At 46.1% G+C, this 24623-nt stretch overlaps 1 long non-coding RNA gene across 3 annotated transcripts in view; it reads right to left on the bottom strand.

Annotated features, from left to right (window-relative positions):
- Window positions 1–24623, bottom strand: part of LOC137537647 (uncharacterized) — an 84048-nt gene that overhangs the window by 5233 nt on the left and 54192 nt on the right. For 2 of the 3 annotated variants that reach the window (XR_011024644.1, XR_011024645.1), the window contains one exon: window positions 12456–13193. The exons of the other annotated variant lie outside the window; for it this stretch is intronic. This is a non-coding gene — a long non-coding RNA (uncharacterized lncRNA). Of the gene's footprint in view, window positions 1–12455; window positions 13194–24623 lie in introns of those variants that run through there. 3 annotated transcript variants of the gene reach the window in all.

The following is a 24623-nucleotide window of genomic DNA, read 5'->3' as shown; positions in this document are numbered from 1 at the left end:
AAGAGGCTGTCTGATAATAGAATGAGGGCAGCTCTGTAGTGCAGTCATAATGTGTCAAGGCACAGCATTGTTTTGCATTGTATTGTATTCTTTGCCATGGTGTAAAATGAAGATTTTGTTGTTGTTCAGTCGCTATTCAGCCTTATCCGTCTCTTTGCGGCCCCATGGACCACAGTACGCCAGGCCACTCTATTCTCTGCTGCCTCTCCAAGCTCATGTTTGTTGCTTCCATGATACTATCTAGCCATCTCATTCTCTGCTGCCCCCTCCTGCTTTTGCCCTCGATGTTTCCCAGCCTCAGCTTCTCCAATGAGTCCCGCCTTCTCATTATGGGCCATGTGCCATTCAGTTTTTTTCCTAGGTGATATTTTCACAACTTGTAAATAAAATGCCTTTTAACCCGCCACCAAGCAAACAAATACTAATTTTTACAGTATTTTTTACCTTCTTTTTGGTACTTCTTTCACTGCAAAGTGCTAAAAGTTTATTTTAGATCGAAGATGAAAAATGATCACCTAGGAGAAAACTCAGGAGAAAAAGTTCACACACATGAACTTTAAAGAGAACCTGTAACAACATTTTTTTTTCCCCTGGGGGGTACTCACCTTGGGGTCAGGTTCCCAATGAGGCTTCCCCCTCCGCTGTAGCTGCAGGCAGTCCAGCGCTGGTTCCCCGGAGTCAGTGGCATAGCTAAGGAGCTGTGGGCCCCGATGCAAGTTTTACATTGGGGCCCCCCTAGCACTCTATACATTACAATTGCTACGGCGTATCAAAACCTGCCAATGGCAACTACAGTGTCAGAGGTGCAAGAAGGGGGTGGGGAATTACCACTATTCAAAGTATCTATAGAAGTGATTAATATGAGCACAGGACCAACAGAGAGCTAATACTGACGTTGAGGGAGGGCCCCTTGTGGATGCGGTCGCAACCTCTGCACCCCCTATTGTTACGCCCCTGCCCGAAGTGTCCCGGAATCCTCCCTTGACAAGCCTGACAAGCGCTAATAAGCACTGATTTATTTACCTTCCCGGCTCCAGCGGGGGCACTATTGTGGCTCTCCGCACGGAGATAGGCGAAAATAGCCTATCTCTGTTGAGTCCGCTCTACTACGCAGGTGCAGGAGACTTGCGCCTGCGCAGTAGAGCAGCCGACGGCGATCAGCAATTTCCGCCTATCTCTGAGCGGAGAGCTGATACTGCGCCTGCGCTGGAGCCGGGAAGGTAAATATTTACATCCCCGCTGTTCAGGGAGCTTTATCGCCACCGATGTGGGACCGAGGAGGACAGGGGAAGCCTCAATAGGATCCGGAGGCTTCCCCCACCCCAGGTGAGTACCCCTCAAGGGAGGTTTTTTTGTTACAGGTTTTCTTTAAAGAGACTGCGTAACAAAAATTGCATCCTGTTTTTTATCATCCTACAAGTTCCAAAAGCTATTCTAATGTGTTCGGGCTTACTGCAGCACGTTCTACTATCACCATCTCTGTAATAAATCAACTTATCTCTCTCTTGTCAGACTTGTCAGCCTGTGTCTGGAAGGCTGCCAAGTTCTTCAGTGTTGTGGTTCTGTGATGCATCTCTCCCCTCCAGGCCCCTCTCTGCACACTGCCTGTGTATTATTTATATTAGGGGAGCTTCTCTCTTCTCTCTTATCTTTTACAAGATGGATAAACCCTCCTCTGAGCTGGCTGGGCTTTCACATACTGAGGAATTACATACAGGCAGAGCTGTCTGCACTCTGCAGGAAGAAACAGCCTGACACTTCAGTGGAAGATAGCTGCAGGGGGAAATAAACACACAAATGATCTCTTGAGATTCAAAAGGAAGGGTGTATACAGCCTGCTTGTGTATGAATGTATTTTCTATGTGTGGACATACTGTACATCAACCTACTTCCTGTTTTGGTGGCCATTTTGTTTGTTTATAAACAAACTTTTTAAAACTGTTTTTAACCACTTTTAATGCGGCAAGGAGCAGCGAAATTGTGACAGAGGGTAATAGGAGATGTCCCCCAACGCACTGGTATGTTTACTTTTGTGCGATTTTAACAATACAGATTCTCTTTAAAGGTGAACCGAGATGAAAAACTTACTATAACAAGTAACTTGTCTATATATCTTATCTAAAGTTTAGATGTGCATGGATAGGGAACTGGCTAATGGACAGAAAACAAAGAGTTGTGGTCAATGGATCGTACTCAAAATGGAAGACTGTTAGCAGTGGGGTCCCACAGGGGTCTGTACTGGGTCCAGTGCTCTTCAATTTATTTATTAATGACCTAGTAGATGCAGTAGTGAGCAAAGTTGCTATTTTTGCAGATGATACAAAATTGGGCAGAATCATCAACTCTCAGGAAGATAGTGTCATATTGCAACAGGATCTGGATAGGATGGCTATATGGGCACATACATGGCAGATGAAGTTCAATGTTGACAAATGTAAAGTCATGCATTTTGGTCGTACCAATGGTCTAGCACCATACAAAATAAATGGGATACAGTTGGGGACATCAAACTTGGAGAAGGACTTAGGAGTACTTATCGACAACAAGTTAAATATTCGTACTCAATGCCAAGCCGCTGCAGCTAAAGCTAACAAAATTTTGGGATGCATTAAAAGGGAAATAAAAACTTGAGATGCTAGCATAATATTGCCCCTGTTTAACTCTCTAGTAAGGCCACATCTGGAATATGGAACTCAGTTCTGGGCACCACATTACAAAAAAGATATTGCAGTTTTAGAGCAGGTGCAGAGACGAGCAACAAAATTGATACGAGGGATGGAAGGTCTCACTTACCAAGAAAGGTTAGATAAACTGGGTTTATTTAGTCTAGAGAAAAGACACCTTAGAGGGGATCTAATTAACATGTATAAATACATCAGAGGGCAATATAATAGCTTGGCGGATGAGCTTTTTGTCCCTAGGCCTTCTCAGAGAACATAATCTGCGCATGGAGGAAAAACGTTTTAGCCATTTATTTAGGAAAGGGTTCTTTACAGTAAGAGTGATTAAGATATGGAATGCATTGCCACAGGAAGTCATTATGGCAAACTCTATACCTGCATTTAAAGGGGGCTTAGATGCTTTCCTTGCGTTGAAAGACATCCATGGCTACAATTACTAGGTAATGCCCAATGATGTTGATCCAGGGATTTTGTCTGATTGCCATCTGGAGTCGTGAAGGAATTTTTTCCCCTTTGGGGCTAATTGGACCATGCCTTCTAAGGGTTTTTTCGCCTTCCTCTGGATCAACAGGGATATGTGAGGGAGCAGGCTGGTGTTGTACTTTGTTCTCTGGTTGAACTCGATGGACGTATGTCTTTTTTCAACCAAAATAACTATGTAACTATGTAATGCAGTGGGGGTGTCTCGGCACCTTGCAGAGAAAAAAAATATAGGAGACAAAAATGGGAGCCCAATGGTGTAGTATGTCTGTATACAATAAAGAATGGAATTAAAAGGAATACTACTCACAAAGGGGGGTTGCAAAGGGCAACCGACCGTAAGAAGCAGGTGGAGACCATGAACCCGACTCCACTCGGGGTTGTCCCAGCTGGGACCTGGATGTGGTCGCTCTCCTTGGAAAAACAGGGACAGGTATCCACTGTGGTGGACCCACAGGTGATCTGTCACCACCCCTCAAACACTGAGTGTGTGGGGGTGAACTAAGCACAATTGGGGTAAAGAGGCGCCCTGGTTGAAATAAAAGCATCTAAAAACAGCTTAAAAACAAAAAGATAATATGAGGTGGCTTACCTCAATAACGAAATCTTTGTCTGTAACAAAAGATTTTTATTTAGAACGGGCAACGCATTTCGCAGGTCTGAGCCCTCTTCATCAGGCCAATAAAAGTGCCAAATGACTGGGTAGATACAGCATAGGGAGCCTCCCTCAGAAGAGAGGCTCCCTATGGTGTATCTACCCAGTCATTTGGCACTTTTATTGGCCTGATGAAGAGGGCTCAGACCTGCGAAACGCGTTGCCCGTGCTAAATAAAAATCTTTTGTTACAGACAAAGATTTCGTTATTGAGGTAAGCCACCTCATATTATCTTTTTGTTTTTAAGCTGTTTTTAGACGCTTTTATTTCAACCAGGGCGCCTCTTTACCCCAATTATGTAACTATGTAACTATAGTTTACACTGCAAATCTAGCTGCAAACAGCTTCAGAAGAATATGATTATTTCTTCCTGTGATACAATGACAGCAGCCATGTTGTTTGTAAACATTACACACAAGCAAGCTGATTTGCATCTCCAGCACTCAGCCTGTGAAAAACCTGATTCCCCCTCCTCCCCTCTGCCTCTGAAATCTCTGGCTAGTAACACCTCCCCCTCCTTACCCACCACCACCAAATTTTACACTTGACACAATACAGTCAGGCAAGTATTGTTATCCTGGCATCTGCCAAAGCCGGTGTAATGTCTGATTGCGCTGCCCGGAAGCTTCCTTCCACACTGAGTAGCACGCATGCTCAGTGTGAAGTTAATTATGCTGCTGATGGCAAAATACAAAATATCTCCGCGTCCTTACATCCTACACTCCCCAAATTTACAGGGTAGGGAGGGGACCCCTCGAACTACCTATATGCCAAATTGCAGCCCCCGAGCTCCGAGGGTTCAGGAGATAGATTAGAGAAATCTATCTCGGGAACCAGCGGGTCTCGGGGGCTGCAATTTGGCATATAGGTAGTTCGGGGGGTTCCCTTCCTACCCTAACAATTTGGGAAGTGTAGGATGTGTGGAAGCGGAGATATTTAGTATTTTAACACCAGCAGCATCATTCAATAGCAAATGTGGGCGCTCAGTCTCCTACTGCACATGCGGGGCAGCCCAAATCAACAGGCAGAGCAATCAGACACAACACCGGACTTGTCCATGGTGCTGATATAGATGAAAGCGGCTGGGCACATCCAGTAAAAAAAAGACCTTTATTGTAAATAAATTAAAAGCTGGTATGAGGTATCAATAGCAGCAGGTGCCAGGAGAGAGAGGGACAAGCAGAAAAGAACAGTCGACAGCTGTTTCGCACTTCAACAAAAGAGTGCTTCCTCAGGACATGTGAGCCCCCCAAGAGCAACCCCTTAAATACTGTACTTACGAAGAGCGGCAGCCGAGAGAGGAGGACGCCATACCGAGCACACCCACCATCGCCACATAGTGTACTTCCTGAACGCCAACTGCGTTCCAGCGGCCGGAAGAGGCGGGGCGGAAGTGGTCAGGATCAATCCTAACGGGCCAATAACGAGCGCATACAACACGCTCTGTACGCTAAGGCTTGCTGACTGGACGGTCCCCGCCTCCACCCCATAGGTCCTGGTAACAAAATTGATACGCCCCTTGCCTCCTCTCGAATGTAGAGAGCGAGGACCACGGAAGTCCGCCTCCCCCAATCACAGGGAAGACTGAGGCGTCCCTAGCAACCTAATGGACTACTATAAAAAACTGACAGCAATAGCTGTCTATGGAGTAAAAAACAGGAGGGGCAAAAAAGACATCCTATAAACCATACTATAGACCTTACGGTTAGCGATCTACAAAAATCAATAAAAAATAATTGGTGGATCTTGCAGGAGGACAAACTTTTAGTGGACAAATGTAAACAGACTCCATGTATTTCATATAAAAAAGTCCCTAACCTTAAAGACCAATTGTCTCATAGTGAATTTGTGAGCCAGAATTCCCGCAATTGGCTAGGTAGAAATAGACCCCCTGGGAACTACAGGTGCAATTCTTGCTCCTGCTGTAATTTTTTGGTCACTGGTAAAGAGTTTGTTAGATTTGGCAAAACGGTAAAATTCAGACAATTCATTAACTGTAAAAGTAAAGGAATTATATATGCACTTATCTGCCCCTGCCAATTTATATATATTGGGTTATCTACACGTATGATGCAGGATAGATATCAAGAACACTGTAGATCCTTGGGCAATCCACGAGCCAAGGGGTGCCCCAGGGTTATGGAACATATGAACAATACACACTCAGGAGACTCCTCTCAGTTGAGATTTTTTGGGTTGGAGGTAGTGGAAAAAGATACAAGAGGTGGGGATTGGGTAAAAAAATTGCAACGTAGGGAAAGCTTTTGGATCTCTTATTTTGAGGCGGTTGGCCCTATGGGATTAAATGAACGCAATGATTTATCAGTGTTTTTGTAGTTGCTATAGTTGTTTGCTCTTTTAAAATTGAATTTTGTAATGTTACATTTTTGTATCTAACTCCTTTTCTTGTCCCCTGCTTTGTTTTCCTAGGTCGGCACTGAGGAGGGGGAGGCCGTCTACAGCATCACCTACGTGTGGTTTCATCCTTGGGGCCAGGTATTGTTCTGCGGGCTACACCCGTTGGGGTTTCCCTGTTACCCCCCTACTATTTAGTATTTGTAGATCGCTAACCGTAAGGTCTATAGTATGGTTTATAGGATGTCCTGGTCTTTTTTGCCCCTCCTGTTTTTTACTCCATAGACAGCTATTGCTGTCAGTTTTTTATAGTAGTCCATTAGGTTGCTAGGGACGCCTCAGTCTTCCCTGTGATTGGGGGAGGCGGACTTCCGTGGTCCTCGCTCTCTACATTCGAGAGGAGGCAAGGGGCGTATCAATTTTGTTACCAGGACCTATGGGGTGGAGGCGGGGACCGTCCAGTCAGCAAGCCTTAGCGTACAGAGCGTGTTGTATGCGCTCGTTATTGGCCCGTTAGGATTGATCCTGACCACTTCCGCCCCGCCTCTTCCGGCCGCTGGAACGCAGTTGGCGTTCAGGAAGTACACTATGTGGCGATGGTGGGTGTGCTCGGTATGGCGTCCTCCTCTCTCGGCTGCCGCTCTTCGTAAGTACAGTATTTAAGGGGTTGCTCTTGGGGGGCTCACATGTCCTGAGGAAGCACTCTTTTGTTGAAGTGCGAAACAGCTGTCGACTGTTCTTTTCTGCTTGTCCCTCTCTCTCCTGGCACCTGCTGCTATTGATACCTCATACCAGCTTTTAATTTATTTACAATAAAGGTCTTTTTTTACTGGATGTGCCCAGCCGCTTTCATCTATATCAGCATCTGGCTTGTTAATCTGCACCTTGGGTCTGGAGCACTCCGGAGTGACCAAGTGTGGGGGTCCTGTGCACCTCCTTCTTCATAGTTCCGGACTTGTCCATGGGATTGCCAGACAGAGATTTACCGCTCCAGAGAACACGTCTCTGCTGCAGAATCCAGTGGCGGCCTGCTTTACACCACTGCATTTAACATGTTAATTTGGTAATGTAAGACGTAGATGTTCGGCCATGGAAACCCATTCCATGACGCTCTCTATGCTCTGTTCTTATACTAATCAGAAGGCCATATGAAGTCTGGAGTTTTATAAATACCGACTCTACTGAAAGTTGATGACTTTTTATTATTATTATTATTATTATTATTACTATTATTATTGGTTTATAAAGCACCAACATATACCTACAGCTAGTGCAGCCACGCTTAGATGTAAAATGGCGCACCAATAAATTGAGCCCCAGATAAAGCCGCTAGTAAATTACTGATAATCTAATAATTTCCCTGGGCATTGCTTGTGGTTACATCATTTGCATGTGCAGAACCTACTTCCCTTGTCAAATGATATTCTACTATACAATTATGATAGGAAAATATTTGTAATTTTTAGCAAAATGTTATTATCGCCCACCTGACCCCATTCGTACTTGAACTCTCCCTCAATTGATGACTACTTACGACATCCACAACCTATGCCTAACCCTAACTGATTCCCCCCAACCTATACCTAACCCTAACAGAACCTCGAACCTTTGCCTAACCCTAAATAATTCCCCTAAACTATGCCTAACCTGTAACGATCGGTGTAACACAGAGAGGATCTGATTACCGGTGATCTGCAGTATCACCGAGAATGCAGATATATACCCGATTATTGATGATCTGCAGTATCACCGATAATCAGATATATCTCTAACCTCTGGACACCTGATTAATATGAGTGTTTGACACAACAGTAATACTAGAGTAGGATCCCCGTAAAGGGGTACAGTACAGTAAGAGATACTGCTCAGAGAACAGATTCCTTCCAATGGCCTGATGCTCCCCAAGGGGCGGAGCCAGGCTGAGAGTGGGAAGGACCAGAGAGTGAGTGACACCAATGGTGAAGTGTCACTGACAGGTCTGTGAACTATCTCCAAACAGGGAAGATAGTTCTCGAGGTCGGACAGGCCAGGTCGGCAACAGACAGACAGATCAGGTACAGAGACAGGAGGCAGATGCAGATTCTAGAGACTAGCCGAGCTCAGCAACAGAGTATCAGAATGACAAAGGTACAAAATCAGAGATCAGTAGAATGGTCAGGGAAACAGAAAGTCATAACAAATAATCAACAATTCCTAGACTAAGGTGTGAGTTCCTTGATTGTCAACACCTTGGAAACTGGTCTAGATAATAACACAATACAGAATTCCTAGACTAAGGTGTGAGCTCCTTGATCATCAACACCTAAGAAACTGGTCTAAAGTAACACAGATACTGACAGGGTCTGAGTGCTACCACGTAGTGATCGCCAGACACCAGAGAAATGACCAGCACCCAGTATATGTACACCAGCGCTCTCCTGCGCCTCCCCTAAGTGCTGGACCAATGAGAACGGGAACAATTGTCAGCTGACCGGCCTGGTCAGCTGACACCCCTCTGGCTGTCATAAATGCTCTGCCTCTCCGCGCGTGCACGTGTCCTTCTGAACCAGTGTGGACCATCAGTCCCAGCCACACCAGACATGTGTTGCAATGCCTCTGCTGTATTGGATGCGGAATCCGCCGCACCGCTGTCAGAGCGTGCGGCGTTTTCTCCGCATTCAGCAGTACTGAGAGAGGTAGGCCTATGCGTGCAAACCGCCGCGTCGGACGCGGAATCCGCCGCCCTGTTCTCTGGGCATGCAGCGGTTTCTCCGCGTTCCGTCAGGCCGGTGAATGCAGGTCCCTGCGCGCAAGCTGCCATGTTGAATGCGGAATCAGCCGCCTTACTCTGAGTACTTGCGGCGGCTTTTCCGCGTTTTCTCACATAACCCTAATGGTCCCTCCAACCTTTGTCTAACTCTAAAGATCCCCCAAACTATGCTTAAACCTATTTGACCCCCCAAACTATGCCTAACCCTAATAGACCCTCCACCCTACACATAACCCTAACAGACCGCCTAACCTTTGCCTAACCCTAACAGACCGCCCAACCTATGCCTTACCTTAACAGCCCCCACAACTTATGCCTTACTCTAACAGACCACCCAACCTATGTCTAACCCTAACAGACCCCCAACCTATGCCTAACCCTAATGGACCCTCCATGCCTAATCCTAGCAGATCATCCAACCTATGCCTGCCTAAGCCTAACTAATCCCCCCCACCTATGCTTAACCCTAACTAATCCCCCCCCCCCCCAACCCATGCTTAACTCTAACTGATCCCCAAAGTGATATCTAACCTGAATTACCTGATTCCCTGCAGTGGGTACACTTATTGGACCTTGGAGGTGCTACAACAGTTTGGGCACAGCCATGAGAGCTTATAATAATATCAGCAATCTTCCTCTAGTGCCCAAATTAAAATGTATAGCTGTTGATTATGGTTTTTATCATAGGCACCTATGGGGGTGCCCAAACCACAGCAACGGAATAAGTTGAAAAGGGCGCCTGAGCCATCTGTATTAAAAGGACGCCTCCATAGACTTCAACGTTATTTCTGCAAACATGGATTACAAGGTGCAGAAAAGGACGCCTGAGTTTTATTTTTATTTTTTTTTGGCTACAAGGTTTTCTACAGAAGGGCACCCCTTTGTTGCCCATATTTTGATTCAGCTACAAGGTTTTCGGTTACAAGGTTTTTGATTCTGCTACAAAAGGGCACCCTTTTATAGCCAAGATTTTTGAATGGGGGGTGCAGGGGGGGGGGGGGGGTAGGATTAGGCTTCATAAGTGGGGGGTAAGGCACCACCAGGGGAGGGTGCTGTGTGAGAATTAGAGTTGGGCCGAACCTCCGATTTTAGGTTCGCGAACCGGGTTCGCGAACTTTCGCAGAAGGTTCGGTTCGCGTTAAAGTTCGCGAACCGCAATAGACTTCAATGGGGATGCGAACTTTGAAAAAAAAAAATTATGCTGGCCACAAAAGTGATGGAAAATATGTTTCAAGGGGTCTAACACCTGGAGGGGGGCATGGCGGAGTGGGATACACGCCAAAAGTCCCCGGGAAAAATCTGGATTTGACACAAAGCAGCGTTTTAAGGGCAGAAATCATATTGAATGCTAAATGACAGGCCTAAAGTGCTTTAAAACATCTTGCATGTGTATACATCAATCAGGTAGTGTAATTAAGGTACTGCTTCACACTGACACACCAAACTGTTCACTGAACAGAACAGGTATACAGTGGCGGGTTCACTGAACAGAACAGGTATGCAGTGGCGGGTTCACTGAACAGAACAGGTATACAGCAGTTGGCTGATGGTGTAATGGTTAAGGGCTCTGCCTCTGACACAGGAGACCAGGGTTCGAATCTCGGCTCTGCCTGTTCAGTAAGCCAGCACTAATTCAGTAGGAGACCTTTGGCAAGTCTCCCTTACACTGCTACTGCCAATAGAGCGCGCCCTAGTGGCTGCTGCTCTGGCGCTTTGAGTCCGCAAGGAGAAAAGCGCAATATAAATGTTATTTGTCTTGTCTTTTTTGTCTACAGTGGCGGGTTCACTGAACAGAACAGGTATGCAGTGGCGGGTTCACTGAACAGAACAGGTATACAGTGGCGGGTTCACTGAACAGAACAGGTATGCAGTGGCGGGTTCACTGAACAGTACAGGTATGCAGTGGCAGGTTCACAGAACAGGTATGCAGTGGTGGGTTCACAGAACAGGTATGCAGTGGTGGGTTCACAGAACAGGTATGCAGTGGTGGGTTCACAGAACAGGTATGCAGTGGTGGGTTCACAGAACAGGTATGCAGTGGTGGGTTCACAGTACAGGTATGCAGTGGTGGGTTCACAGAACAGGTATGCAGCCAGGGACAAGCTAAGCCTAACTAATCTTTCCCTATGAGAGAGAGTGTGCAGCAGCTCGCCCTACTCTCACTAATGCAGGCACACGAGTGACCGTAATGGTCACCGCTGCCTGCCTTTTAGTAGGGGGGAGTGGCTCCAGGGGCTAGTGTAGCCTAATTGGCTACACTGGGCCTGCTGACTGTGATGTAGAGGGTCAAAGTTGACCCTCATGGTGCATTATGGGGCGAACCGAACTTCCGCAAAAGTTCGCCTGCGGGACGCGAACGCGAACCACGGAAGTTCGCATGGAACCGTTCACAGGCGAACCGTTCGGCCCAACTCTAGTGAGAATTTGGCATATGGGCTACACCAGACACTCTTGGTGGCCGAATTTGGAATATGGGCTACACTAGGCGCCCTTTGTAGCCGAATTTGGAATATGGGCTACACCTGGCGCCCTTTGTAGCCAAATTTGATATTTCGCCTACACCAGGCGCCCTTTGTAGCTGAATTTGGCATATGGGCAACACCAGATGCCCTTTGCAGCCGAATTTGGCATATGGGCTACACGAGGCGCCCTTTGTAGCCGAAGTTGGCATATGGGCTACACCAGACGCCCTTTGTAGCCGAATCTGGCTTTTTTCGTCTATATCAGGCACCCTTTTTTCCAGTCGCCCTTTTCAAATGTACGCAACAGCAGCACCAGTGATGCCTAAATTACATGATTCTAAACTATGTGCATTCGGTTCTAACTGTTAACTATGGCGAACACACCTGTTATTGCACCAGTTTTAATTTGAGGAAAATGCAGTGTGCGTAGGTGGCAGTAGAGAAAGTTTGGGACTGTTTTACAATGAAAAAGAAGGAAGACCTGAGTTTAATTTAGTTCTAATTTCAGGTGCAGCATATGTGAATGTGGACTGATCTGTAGGTGCCTTCAGAACAGGTGTGGCAGATGCTGCAGGTAGGTGTGACTATGGACTGATCTGTAGGTGGCTTCAGAACAGGTGTGGCCGTGGCGGCGGATGCTGCAGGACGGTGTAATTGTGGACTGATCTGTAGGTGGCTTCAGAACAGGCGTGGCGGATGCTGCAGGTGGGTTTGCCTGTGGACTGATCTGTAGGTGGCTTTAAAACAGGCGTGGCGGATGCTGCAGGTAGATGTGACTGTTGACTGATCTGTAAGTGGCTTTAGAACAGGTGTAGCAGATGCGGCAGGTAGGTTTGTCTGTGGACTGATCTGTAGGTGGCTTCAGACCAGGTGTGGCGGATGCTGCAGGTAGGTGTGACTGTGGACTGATCTGAAGGTGGCTTCAGACCAGGCGTTGCGGATGCGGCAGGTAGGTGTGACTGTGGACTGATCTGTAGGTGGCTCCAGCACAGACGTGGCTGATGCGGCAGGTAGGTGTGACTGTGGACTGATCTGTAGGTGGCTTCAGCGCAGGCGTGGCGGATGCTGCAGGTAGGTGTGACTGTGGACTGATCTGTAGGTGGCTTCAGAACAGGCGTGGCGGATGCTGCAGGTAGGTGTGACTGTGGACTGATCTGTAGGTGGCTTCAGCGCAGGCGTGGCGGATGCGGCAGGTAGGTGTGACTGTGGGCTGATCTGTAGGTGGCTTCAGACCAGGCGTGGCGGATGCGGCAGGTAGGTGTGACTGTGGACTGATCTGTAGGTGGCTTCAGAACAGGCATGGCGGATGCTGCAGGTAGGTGTGACTGTGGACTGATCTGTAGGTGGCTTCAGCGCAGACGTGGCGGATGCGGCAGGTAGGTGTGACTGTGGGCTGATCTGTAGGTGGCTTCAGCACAGGCGTGGCGGATGCTACAGGTGATGCCATCTGAGGCCCGCCGTCCTGAACAATCCCAAAAGGAAACGATCCATGTCTTCATTTATGTGGACGACAAATTGAATGAAACTGAATTTCTCAGCACATAAAGCACTCATCCAGGCCGTGCGTATCAGAATGGGGCCTCCCCTGCTCGTTACACATCCGAGCCGAAGCTGAAGCTCTTTTTATAGTTTACGGCCTTGCAGGCATTTGAAATACCACCTAAAATGTTGGCGTGTTCAGCCTGATCTGCTTTTTTTATGATATTTCACTGACACTGTCGCTGTCACTTCTAAGTTATCGCGGCTCCTGAATTTCCTCTTCTCATCTCTCCTGTGCTGCATATCTGTCTTTACCGAGCAAATAAATTTCTCTGAAAATAAAAATAAATAAGTTAAATGTAATATGTCACTTTGATCTTCAAGTTATTCTTCAGATGACACGCTGAGCTGTTGGAGGACTTTTCAAAAGTTTACATCTGGTGACCCAGATACGGGAAGGAGGCGAGACGCCACTGGAATAAACACAAGACGTTCGACTCCGCAACATCTAAGGCACCATCTGATCGTTTGCTATGCTGAGTGCCGGGATTGCTGCATTTCTTATGCAAATGAGGTAATTACTGTTACTAAAAATGTCATTTATAAAAGCTGGACAGGTGACCTGCAGAAGCCAAGCTAAAGCCTCTTTAAGAAAAATGCTCTTTCCTCCTCTAAAGTTTAAAGTCAATTCCTTCAAAAGCTGTAAGGTATTTATTTTTTATTATTTTTAAAAAGCATGTTCCGTGGTTTACCCTTGATATACACACCACATTTCATGTCAATATCCTGCATCTGCAAACAACCACAACATCTGGCCCCAAAGACCTGGATGCAAATAAAACTTGTTATTGTCAGGCTTGTCTGGTCAATAACTACAGGTCAGACTGTATGCTCATATGACTGACCCAGAGCCCAGCCCGTAACACCTGCGCAAACACCTACCTAAAGCGCAATCTACATGATCTTATGACCTTAGCAACACCTTTCCTGCTGCAACTCAAAGTCTTCTCTTCACAGGTAAAACTGAGACCCACTACAATTATGTAATGGATAGTGGAGATTCGGCCGCAACAGCAAGCGGCATGGCGGCTATCTCCGCGTCGCAGCCGGCGGTTTCCGCCGCGCAGTTACACGCTGGTGCTTTGCCTGGTCCTTCTATTGCTAATAGACTAAGGGCTACGCGCGCGCGCCAGGACCTTTATGCAACTAGAAGGGGAGTCAGCTGATCAGGCGATCAACTGACTCCAGCTATGCTCCGGATTGGATGAGTGACTGGGGCGGCGCTGTGGACAGGTCATTCAGTTGCTCCGCGTCTGCTGTTGCAAATGCTACGTGTTAGCACTCAGACCTAGTCAGATCCCAAAGTGTGCTAGAACCAACAGGAGCTGGGAATCCACACTTAGCCAGATTCTGTTGATAGCTTAAAGTACTAATTGAATTGTATTATCTGTTATGACCTTCTGCTAGCTTGACTACTCTTCTGTTTACTGTTCCTGTACCTTTGCCTATCTGATATAGTTGCCGACTCTGCCTGAAACACTACTCTGATCTAGCTTTCTGTCTCTGTACTGTATCTGTCCGCTCGTTGCCAAACCTGCTTGTCTGACTCCCCTGTCCTCACCAGTGAGCCTAGCCACTGGTGAGGGATCCTCTGCTAGCATCACCTGCTTCACAAGTGAATACTGGCTGCAGTACTATCTGAATCACCTGCCCCTCAGGTGGTCAGTAGCTGCAGTACAGTCTGAGTCACCTGCTCCTCAGGTGGTCAATAGCTGCAGTACAGTCTTTATCACCTGCTCCTCAGGTGAATAGTCACTACAGTACTATCCTTTCTACCTGCCCCTCAGGTGATAGTGACTACACTACAGTCTGAATCACCCGCCCCTCGGGTGACCAGTACGGTTGTTAATTATAGTTCTACCCGCTCCTCGGGTGAACTATCTCACTATTGTCTGTATCTCCAGCTTGCTGGAGTTTGTATTCCTGTGTTATATAGAGATATTCCTATCTACCAGCTCCTCTGGGAAAGCGGGTATCTCTATCATTACTGTTGCACCAAACACCTACCCTTACATTGGTTGTCCTGTTTCTGGCTATACCAGTATTATTGGTGATTCTGCAGATCACACATAATCAGGTATAGCATCTGTATTATTGGTGATACTGCAGATCACCAATAATCAGAGAAATCTGTTCTCGCTGACACCAATCGTTACAAATTATAAATAATCAAGCTGTGGTCCTACAAGCCACTGATCACGCAAGCAGTTGTCCCTCAGAAACTCGTCTTCTGATGCTGTTGTGTCTTTGGGTCTGCCAGATTCCTTCCTATCAGATGCTTCCCCAGATGGCCTTTTGATGGTAAAGGAGACTGTACTCATTAACACCTTGACTTTCCTACCAATTTTTCTGGTGAAAATAACTACACTACTAAGTGTTAGGATGTTCTGTCTTCTATTGTTAATTGCCTTTTTCTTGCCATTTTATAGCAACGCACTACTTTCTGCAGTACAACTCTGTTCAAACACTGCTGACGAGGGTATAGTACCTCAGTGTGTTCCAATACTGCTTTCATGCAGACAGAGGGAAGTGTTGAGTCATCAGAAAAAGTTGGAACTCCTGTAGAAATTGGTAGAAACAACTTTCAAAGCTGCTTCGACCTCCATAGCGGCAGAAGAGCTTCAAAGTACCCCTGACCTCGTTTTTATTTAAAATGTTTTTAATGCATTTTTATTATCTGTGCTGTGACATAAGAGTCGCAGCACAATACCCTTTAGCGCCCCCGTCCCCCGCTATGATCAGCCGTGATGCAGAGCTTGCTGATGGGTAGCTCCCTCCCCCAGCCCCCCGTTCTGCTCAGCTGAAATCTTAGACTTGAGCAGAACGTCGAGGATGGGCAGGGAGGAAGTGTCAGTACTTCCTCCTCTCTGCCCGTCCTCAGGTACGTCCCCTCGTCTTGGCGCTATTAGTTCCTATCTGCACAGCGAAGCCGCCATTCTTTCCTGTTGTCTACTAACCAATAACGGACATATCAGCTGCCAACCAATAACTTTTCTCTCACTGAGTCATGGGAATCCAGAAGGACTTATATCTTTGGAACTACTCATTGTTTTCAAGTGCAGTATCACTAAACAACCTCAGTTTATGAAGATTTATTTGCTTCAGACAGTTTCCATTGGCCAGGTTTATAGTTGATGTCTACCCAGTTCACCTGAAAATAAAACCTACCCTATAAATAAGCATGATTTATTCAGAGATTTTGAGGATGCTTGAAATATAAGTCCTACTGCAAAAATAAGCCCTAGTTATAAATCATAAAAAAAGGCGTAAGTCAATTGGCAATAGACTGCAGCAGGACAAATAGAACTTTCACCAGGGTAAGCAGACCCCCCCCCCCCCCCTAAAGACCCGCAATCCAAAGACCCCAAGACATAAAACATTAAGGCCTGGCCAGTGTCGGACTCTGTGATGATTGATAGTTGTATACATGGAGAAAGCAAATATTCACAATGGAGTCACGATGGAATTCAGGGTTCGGAGTGTTATGATAACCTTCCAGAATGCCATGACATGACTAGATTTGAATAATTGTTGATTTTCTTAGTTCAAGAATAATTGTAGGTTGTTGTTCATGGAAAACTTCCACCTCCCCTGAAAATAAGTCTGAACTCCTCTTTTGGAGCAAAGAATATTATAAGGTCTAATTTTTGGAGAAACAGGGTATATACAAAGAATAAAATATTACTCATTTGCATTTATATTTATGATTTTTTTTCAGCCACTAGTTGAAGAGGGGGACAGATTTTTAGCTAGAGGGTGAATTAGCGGAGATATGAAGACATCTGTGGCCGTCCCATTCCTCAGTCTGTAAGTGTTGTTTGTTTGCAGCAGATGCCATAACTAAAATTGCAAATGTACTTTGTATCCAGGGGAGGACTGGCCAGGGGGGAAGGGGGAAGATTTCCCCCCAGGCTGCCTCTCATTTAATGATTTAGGGCTGGCCGATCCACCAAACGCTTCAATCATTATTATCCAATTGGATGAAAATCTGTGCCGCCACAAGCATGCTTAATCAACAATTTGACTTATTTGGGTAGAAAGTAGTTCAATCTGAGAACAAGGGAAATCTCGGACCGATGTGGTCGTGAAGTCCGATAATAACAAACTATGAACGCGATGGAAACCCCAGCTGTTGTCCCTCAAAATGTATTATGTGCCCCATGGTGCCTGTGCATTTATACTTTACCTGTCATGCTGTCCCTCTAGTATCCTTGATGTTTTTCTGCATTGGCACCCCACGTGACTACCGGTATATAGCATGTGGGGCGCGTGTGACGTAATTTGGGCTGGGGCTGCCATGCAACTGGGCCTTTAGTTTGTGTTTTCCCTCCAGGCCAAAAGGTCCCAGTCCTCCCCTGTTTGTATCTCCCTCTTATTTTTATCTTTCAAGTTCCAAGTGTGGTGATAATTAAAAAATGTTGCTAACGAGTACATTTCCACTGACTGAAAGGGAAAACACTGAGCCACTCAAAGCCAGCAGGTATCGATCAATTAACCAGCAGGTGGTTATTTAACTGGCAACTGGAGGCTTTGTAGGACTAATGGTTATACTTGCCTTTGGTCAATGGAGTATTAAAGTCAGGCCGGCTTTTGATATGAACGATCGGAGCGGTCGCTCAGGGCGCTAGCTCTCAAGAGCGCATGTGCCCTGTCACCCCTTGCCGCCCCACAGTCTCTCCCTGCGCCCTCTCCATCTGTAATTAGAGCAGGACTACAAGAACATGGTCGCCGATGTCCACAAATGCGGACAATCGGCAGCCATTTTCTTGTAGCCCTGCTCTAACTACAACTAACTACAATGGAGGCGGGGAGAGAAGAGTGACGTCGGCGCTGGAGCGTGGAAGTCAGGTGAGTCAGTCTCTGCCCAGCCCGCTGCCGCAGAAGGGGGTGGGGATTGACTGGGGGCATACTACCTACACTGGGGGCATACTACCTACATTGGGGGCATACTACCTACATTGGGGGCATACTACCTACATTGGGGGCATACCACCTACACTGGGGGCATACTACCTACACTGGGGGCATACTACATACACTTGGGGCATACTACCTACACTGGCGGCAGCTATGCTACTACACTGGGGGCATACTACCTACACTGGGGGCAGCTATGCTACTACACTGGGGGCATACTACCTACACTGGGGGCATACTACCTACATTTGGGGCATACTACCTACATTGGGGGCATATGCAAGATTAGAGGCACCTACACTCTATCCCCTATGCTATCAAGGCATTTTGTATTGACCTGAGGAAGCGGGCCATAACCCGTGAAATGCGCTGTCAGATTGCTTTTTGAATAAAAACTTTTTTCCAGTTGAACTGGTGTCCATATCTTCTGGAGAGGTAAGCAATTACCTCTCTTTTTATTATATAATGTTTTATTTGTATGTTAAAACACTAAAATAAAACACACATTGGGCGCCACCATACTACCCATTACCAGTCAGACCGGAAAGTCTATTGTACTACAGGAGAGCGACCATCCAGTATCCAGCAGGACCTGGAGTACCGAGCAGGGACGGTTAATTCCCTGCAGGCCTATACAGGAACTGCAACTCACCTCTGTGAGTATATATATATATATAGTATATAGTATATAAATGAGTGCTTTGCACATGTTAAGAGAGTTCGTTTGGTAGCTAGGTGAAGGGTGAGGTGTTTTTAATTTCCTTTTTTTCCATCTAGTTGACATTTTAGGGTTTTTGGTTTAGTTCCCACTAGACTGCTTATAAAAACTGGCATTTTGCATGGTAGAGTAGGACTCACCAGATTGGGGACACTTTGGCGCAGTTGGTGAGCTTAAGCGCGTTAAAGCGTAACCAAGAGCCCCTGTCACTGTTTTCCTGTTGTGTGCTGCAGCCCCTCTGTACTTATATATATATATATATATATATATATATATATATATATATACATACATATATATATATATATATATATATATATATATATATATATATATATATATATATATATATATATATATATATATAAAAAAGATGTGTCTAGCGCTCCAATAGACTGTCCACACTGCCTCAGTTATCAGATGGTGATCATAGAGCCGCTCTCCAGTAGGGTAAACAACAAGAGACAGCGATCTAAGAAAGATACATAGAGCGCTCCATAGTGTAAAACCATAAAATAGTTTAATATGCGCAAGTTTAAAATGTACTTACAAAATACAGGATGCAATAAAGCTCATAGATAGCCTGCAGACACCTTTTCCCTTCTGTAGCGTGGGCACCGCCAGGCTGTGGCCAGCAGCGTGGCGTCCGATGTCCTGGATGCCGAAGCCTCTCACTGGTGGGGGGCGTGTCCGCTGTCACAACGTGCCTCTAGCGTGATGACGCGTTTCGGTATCCCTGCCTTCGTCAGATCACCTGAGGTGATCTTAGATCGCTGTCTCTTGATACATATACAGGATCTTCTCAAAAACTTAGCATATTGTGATAAAGTTCATTACTTTCTGTAATGTACTTATAAACATTAGACTTTCATATATTTTAGATTCATTACACACAACTGAAGTAGTTCCAAGCCTTTTATTGTTTTAATATTGATGATTTTGGCATACAGCTCATGAAATCCCAAAATTCCTATCTCAAAAAAAGCATATTTCATCTGACCAATAAAATAAAAGTGTTTTTAAAACAAAAAAAGTCAACCTTCAAATAATTATGTTCAGTTGTGCGCTCAATACTTGGTCGGGAATCCTTTTGCAGAAATGACTGCTTCAATGCGGCGTGGCATGGAGGCAATCAGTCTATGGCACTGCTCAGGCGTTATGGAGGCCCAGGATGCTTCGATAGTGGCCTTAAGCTCATCTAGAGTGTTGGGTCTTGCGTCTCTCAACTTTCTCTTCACAATATCCCACAGATTCTCTATGGGGCTCAGGTCAGGAGAGTTGGCAGGATAATTGAGCACAGTAATACCATGGTCAGTAAACCATTTACCAGTGGTTTTGGCACTGTGAGCAGGTGCCAGGTCATTCTGAAAAATGAAATCTTCATTTTCATAAAGCTTTTCAGCAGATGGAAGCATGAACCCACTTTTGAACCAGAAACAGCGGCAGAGGCGTAGTGTTGGGCGAACAGTGTTCGCCACTGTTCGGGTTCTGCAGAACATCACCCTGTTCGGGTGATGTTCGAGTTCGGCCGAACACCTGATGGTGTTCGGCCAAACTGTTCGGCCATATGGCCGAACTAAGAGCGCATGGCCGAACGTTACCCGAACGTTCGCCTAGCGCTGTGATTGGCCGAACGGGTCACGTGGTTCGGACCCGAACGCGCTCTGATTGGCCGAACGGGTCACGTGGTTCGGGTAAATAAATACCCGATCCACGTCATTTCTCCGCCATTTGTCTGTGGGTTTAGCTTTGGGTAGGCAGGCAGGGTAGTTCTCTCTCCAGCCAGGCTAGCCAGGGTCCCCCCGTCATTGTGTCGCTGCTGGGAATAGTAGTACACCGCTCAGCCACACTATATAGCATTGTGTTTACTGCCACTCTGTGTGTCTGCTGGGAACAGTAGTACACCGCTCACCCTGTATAGCATTGTGCTCTGTGTCGCTGCTGGGAATAGTAGTACACCGCTCACCCACACTATATAGCATTGTGTTTACTGCCACTCTGTGTCTCTGCTGGGAACAGTAGTACACCGCTCACCCTGTATAGCATTGTGCTCTGTGTCGCTGCTGGGAATAGTAGTACACCGCTCAGCCACACTATATAGCATTGTGTTCACTGCCACTCTGTGTGTCTGCTGGGAACAGTAGTACACCGCTCACCCTGTATAGCATTGTGCTCTGTGTCGCTGCTGGGAATAGTAGTACACCGCTCAGCCACACTATATAGCATTGTTTACTGCCACTCTGTGTGTCTGCTGGGAACAGTAGTACACCGCTCACCCTGTATAGCATTGTGCTCTGTGTCGCTGCTGGGAATAGTAGTACACCGCTCACCCACACTATATAGCATTGTGTTTACTGCCACTCTGTGTCTCTGCTGGGAACAGTAGTACACCGCTCACCCACCACTGTATAGCATTGTGCTCTGTGTCGCTGCTGGGAACAGTAGTACACCGCTCAGCCACACTATATAGCATTGTGTTTACTGCCACTCTGTGTCTCTGCTGGGAACAGTAGTGCATCGCTCACCCACCACTGTATAGCATTGTGCTCTGTGTCGCTGCTGGGAATAGTAGTACACCGCTCACCCACCACTGTATAGCATTGTGCTCTGTGTCGCTGCTGGGAATAGTAGTACACCACTCACCCACCACTGTATAGCATTGTGCTCTGTGTCACTGCTGGGAATAGTAGTACACCGCTCACCCACCACTGTATAGCATTGTGCTCTGTGTCGCTGCTGGGAATAGTAGTACACCGCTGCCGGAGGCATCGTCACAGATCGGCGTATCCGCCTCTCCACAGAAAATGCAGACCGTCTGACTCAAATTAAAATGAATCAATCCTGGATTGGAAACGACTATGCAACACTCCTGGACCCCAACCAAGTAACATGAACAATGACCATCTGTGATGGGTTAGCGTTGCCGGTCCCTGTTTATGGAACCTCTTATCTTTATTACATTTATGACTGCATGGCGGCAAAAAGCATGCTATCCGCACGCTTCTTGTCCTCATGCAAGGCCTGGGTTGTTGTGTCTGAAAGCGTGGCCTTCTCCTCCTGCACCTCCTCCTGTTCCATCACGTGTGCTGCTGCTGGGTTAGCGTTGCCGGTCCCTGATTATGGAACCTCTTATCTTTATTACATTTATGACTGCATGGCGGCAAAATGCATGCTACCTGTGCAAAGAAAACAGACATTTCCCGCATTTTAAAGACAGTTTTCCCTTTGAAACTTTAAAATCGATTTTCTCAAAAACTATAAGCTCTTTTTGCTAATTTTTTTTCCTCTTGTACCCACTCCCGGGGTGCACATACCCTGTAAATTTGGGGTATGTAGCATGTAAGGAGGATTTACAAAGCACGAAAGTTCGGGTCCCCATTGACTTCCATTATGTTCGGAGTTCGGCGCGAACACCCGAACATCGCGGCCATGTTCAGCGAACGTTCGCGAACCCGAACATCCAGGTGTTCGCCCAACACTACGCTTGACCTGGGCTACAGAGAAGCAGCACTGGACTGTTGCTCAGTGGTCCAAAGTACTTTTTTCGGATGAAAGCAACTTTTACATGTCATTCGGAAATCAAGGTGCCAGAGTCTGGAGGAAGACTGGGGAGAGGGAAATGCCAAGATGCCTGAAGTCCAGTGTCAAGTACCCACAGTCAGTGATGGTCTCAGGTGCCATGCCAGCTGCTGGTGTTGGTCCACTGTTGTTTATCAAGGGCAGGGTCAATGCAGATAGCTATCAGGAGATTTTGGAGCACTTCATGCTTCCATCTGCTGAAAAGCTTTATGAAGCTTTATGCAGATGAAGATTTCATTTTTCAGCACGACCTGGCACCTGCTCATAGTGCCAAAACCACTGGTAAATGGTTTACTGACCATGGTATTACTGTGCTCAATTGGCCTGCCAACTCTCCTGACCTGAACCCCATAGAGAATCTGTGGGATATTGTGAAGAGAAAGTTGAGAGACACAAGACCCAACACTCTGGATGAGCTTAAGGCCGCTATCGAAGCATCCTGGGTCTCCATAACACCTGAGCAGTGCCACAGGCTGATTGCCTCCATGCCACGCCGCATTGAAGCAGTCATTTCTGCAAAAGGATTCCCGACCAAGTATTGAGCGCATAACTGAACATAATTATTTGAAGGTTGACTTTTTTTGTTTTAAAAACACTTTTATTTTATTGGTCAGATGAAATTTGCTAATTTTTTGAGATAGGAATTTTGGGTTTTCATGAGCTGTATGCCAAAATCATCAATATTAAAACAATAAAAGGCTTGAACTACTTCAGTTGTGTGTAATGAATCTACAATATATGAAAGTCTAATGTTTATCAGTACATTACAGAAAATAATGAACTTGATCACAATATGCTAATTTTTTGAGAAGATCCTGTATATATGTGTGTATACTTTTATCCTCCCTATACTTACCATACTGCACCATTGGGCTCCCGGTCTCTCCCTACTTCTCACCTAGGTATTCTTGGCCCTTACAAGAATCACCAAAGTAAAAAACCCCTATATTTTACTTTCCAGGCTTGCTGGGTGTTGAAATAATATGTTACAGATAAAATGCATCAGGAAAAGACAATCCTCTGCAGGTTATCTGTCAACTGCAAGGTCAGCATGACACCGTGTGGGACTGAACTAACCGCTCGCCGCTAAGGCGACCTCTGTCGGCACACAAACATGGCTGTCATCTGCTGGCTGGTGTAACCGTTTCTCTTCCCTGCTCTCTGCAACCCCCATCTAGTGCAGCGTGATCTCGTCACTTACAAACCAATATCCATAAGCACTCAGTGGTTAGCAAGCTCTCCGTGCAGAAAAATCCCATTACCAAGACTCAAACTGTGTATGTGGGGCACTTATCCAAGCAAAATTATCACAATAAAACAAACCAGTCCAGATAATGAGATAAATAGAATAATGAGTTCATTTATTATATGATTATTATTATATTACAATGATTTTATTATCTTGATATATACATGGCCTAAAAAGGAACTACTAGGATATGAACTGCAGTGTTCATATTGTTTACTTTGCTTATTTATGCATTCATTGATCTGTTGGGTACTTCTTGATTTTTAATTGGGACAATCTTAGGCTATTAACTTTTGGTAAAAGCCATGGAGTATTACTATGAAAGTTTTATCTCTATTATTGCAATGTTACTGTTATCTTTATTGCTATTAGTTTATAGGCTGTCAATGACTTGAGAAAGCTGGGATCTCCAACAAAACACAACAACGTACTGTTCTGTTTGTGTCAATAAAGTTTTTCTGCCTGAACTAGTAGAAGATCAGGTTTATTAGAGTAAGTACAGTGGGAGGCCACCCTGGCAGCTGCCTATAGCACCTGGGCTGTGGAGGCCCTATTTTCTTACCCCCCCCCCCCCCCCCTCCTCCTTCTAATACAGAGCCGACCCTCCTGAGAAGATGTTTTTATGGGTGGGAGGGGGCTTCACTGGACCTCATGGATACTGGGATTAAATGGGGGGAAGGGGAACTCGGAGGGGTGGTGGTGAAGATTGAGGGTCCAAATTAAAGTTTTTTTAAAAGAGAATACATTAATACCCAGCATTACCTGACGTTAGGTGGTCAATAAAGATGGCATTCACTGCAGGAATTCATGTTCCTGTGTGCCAGTGGCCAGGTGTCTTCAGGTCAGAGGTCATGCTGGGCATTATGGGAAGAGAATTTGCTGCTGGTGAACCATGACATGGGGAACTGCCATCTAAAATGCATGTGAGTCTATTGATGTACATGGGTGGACAGGACTAATGCACTCCTACCCTCTGAAAAGACGCATGTAGGGTGCATGTGGTCTGATCCTGCTGTCCTCTGCACTCTATGCAGACAGCAGATGCAAAATGCACAGGCTGAAGACTGCCATGATTTCCATATGCACTAACCCATTCCATATCGCAGTGGTAACGTGTGTCCATTTTAAGCTACGTGGAGATAATGAAGGGCGGGGTGTAACAATACTCCCCGTGGCACCCGCCATCATTTGGGGGGCTGTACTTGAAGTGGACCTTAACTCATAACTTCCTCTCTGCTC

Source organism: Hyperolius riggenbachi, chromosome 11, assembly GCF_040937935.1.
Source record: "Hyperolius riggenbachi isolate aHypRig1 chromosome 11, aHypRig1.pri, whole genome shotgun sequence".
NCBI lineage: Eukaryota > Metazoa > Chordata > Amphibia > Anura > Hyperoliidae > Hyperolius > Hyperolius riggenbachi.
The sequence above is the reverse complement of the archived record's forward strand: the minus strand, read 5'-3'. Positions and strand labels throughout refer to the sequence as shown.